Raw genomic sequence first — 2,431 nt, forward strand, 5'->3', positions numbered from 1 at the left:
TACTTAAAAGGAAAAAAACTGAAAAGATAATTTAAATAATAAACACAATGAATGGCACAATTAGTAGGATGGCTACAGATAAGGGATAAATCTTTAACCTGAAAGATCAGATAGAAGTATTCCACCAGACGAGGCAGAGATATATAGAAAGATAGAAAAGATAAAGGAACATCTTATAGATAAGGAATACAATAGATGTTATGAAATTTGAGGTTACAGGAGCTCTGGAAGAGAAGTCGCGGTAGAGTAATAGGAATATTAACCCAGAATGAGAGAAAAATAAAAACCTTCAAATTTAAAAGGCACATAGAATAGAAACACAAGGGAAAATAAACAAATAAATAAAAAGCCAGCACAATACAGAATAAAATTGGAGCAAATAAAAATGTGTTGCAAGGCTAAAGCTTCCGAGAAAAGAGAAGAGATTATCTACCAAAGAACGTGAATCAGATTGTTATCAACCTTCTAAACAGAAATATTTGGTACAGGGATGCAATATTTTAATGTATTTAACAAAAGTAAATTTGATCTTAGAATTTCACCACCTAGATTAGACTGTCTTCAAATATGTTGGATTACAAAATATTCTCAGATAGTCCTCTGCTCAGAACAGTTACCACATAAGTATCCACATTTTGATATGTCTGGAGGAATAATGAAAGCAAAATCTTCATTAATACACCAATGGTGTAAGATATATGAGAAGTAAATGTGTGATATTTTGTTTTTAACAAAATAAACATTTAACATTTTGTTTTCTTGAAAAATTAATCAAGAAAAAAAGATGAAATAGGAAGTGTATGGTACAGAAGGCTCTAAGAAATAGACCTTTAAAAATAGGAATCTGGCATCGGTTAGATTAGAAGAGAATAACTGTTTTAATTTTCATAGAGCTAGGATACTGGAAGTCAATGGCATGCAATGGCAAAATAAGTATCTGTTGATGATATGGATTTAGGAGATTAATAGCTTATGCAACAGATTTTGTTGAAACTGTAGACTGCATTGACTGCTGGATTGGATGACTATTCCTCACTGTTAATAACATGAAACTATCATAATGAAGAAAAACAAAAATTCAGTATGTGCCAGAAAACCACAGCACTTCTGTAAATTCTCTAAGAAATCTCTTATTTCTTAAAAATGCAGAAAATATATATCTGAAATTAAGAAATGAAGTTTGATCATGCAGGTAGAAAAATTATAATGCAATTTGAAATATACTTTTATATGAAATTTATAGTATTTACTGGGAAAGACTTGAGAATTAGAGTAGTAACTTCTGTAGACTCCAATTAATCTAAGTATATTCCGTAAGACTTTCTTGCACACCATCTCCTTCCTTTGGGGAGATGACATGATACTTACTTGAAAAGTCACTACTGACTTCATCTTGGAAGTTTTTATTAAGGGGATGCTGATTGTTTTAGGAAACATCAACTCTGAATTGCCTCCACACTCACGGCTAGATCAAGATTTCAGTGGAACCCAAAATACTAAAGATGAAGCCTAACCGATGAGGAGATACCGTACATACTGAAAGAACTTGGACGTCTTGTAAACTCAGCTTATAAATTAGATGTACTATATGGAGTTCCATGCAGACATGTGACTTCATTCCAAAGGAAGGCATCGGTATTTCTGAATCTGAAGGACTTGGTAAGTGTGGGAAGAGAAATTGAGTCTGGGGAAGGAGACAGGATTGTAGGCTCTGCAAAATTTATTGTGCCATGAAATAAGTTTTCCTGACTCTCTTTCTCATGCTCTTTGAGCACTTTTTAAATCAGTGTGGTATACCCCGTGCGTAGGGAGCTGTGCTTTTTATTGTGTTTGGAAGTGTGTGTGTGTGTGTGTGTGTGTGTGTGTGTGTGTGTTTACCTGATAAAATTGCAGCTACTGCACAGAAATAGATAAGCATCTATCCTTCGTGTTAAATATCTCCATATCCGAACCACAAGAATGTCTCCTTTTTTATCTCAACTCAGTTACTCATTTATTTTGATCACAGAAGAATGGTGGGAAGTTAGTGTGTGTGTGTGTTTGTGTGTGTGTGTGTGTGTCTGTGTGTGAGGGGAGTGGGTGTGCACGCACACACACGTGTAGGAGTTGGAGTACACATTGGAATTTTAGCAGCTTCCATTTTCCTATTTATGCCAACTCTTTTAGAACTTAAATTCCTCAACTTCTTCGAGGTATTCCCCACCACCAGAACTCCCACATATATCATTCCATTTTATCACTTCATTTACAAAACTTTTGCTTATGCTTTAAGACAAAAATTGTTCTCATATTCTATAATATATTTTTTTCTATTCCTCAAGTTTGGGTCTCATTTTTTTAGGTCTCAATAACACTCTGACATTACCTTTCCAATCATTCCATTCAAGGTTTTTATATGGAATCCCTCCTCTCCACCTCCCATTGCTTTGGG

The sequence above is a fragment of the Propithecus coquereli genome, unplaced genomic scaffold (genome assembly GCF_000956105.1).
Source record: "Propithecus coquereli isolate 6110/MARCELLA unplaced genomic scaffold, Pcoq_1.0 Scaffold97, whole genome shotgun sequence".
Classification (NCBI taxonomy): Eukaryota; Metazoa; Chordata; class Mammalia; order Primates; family Indriidae; genus Propithecus; species Propithecus coquereli.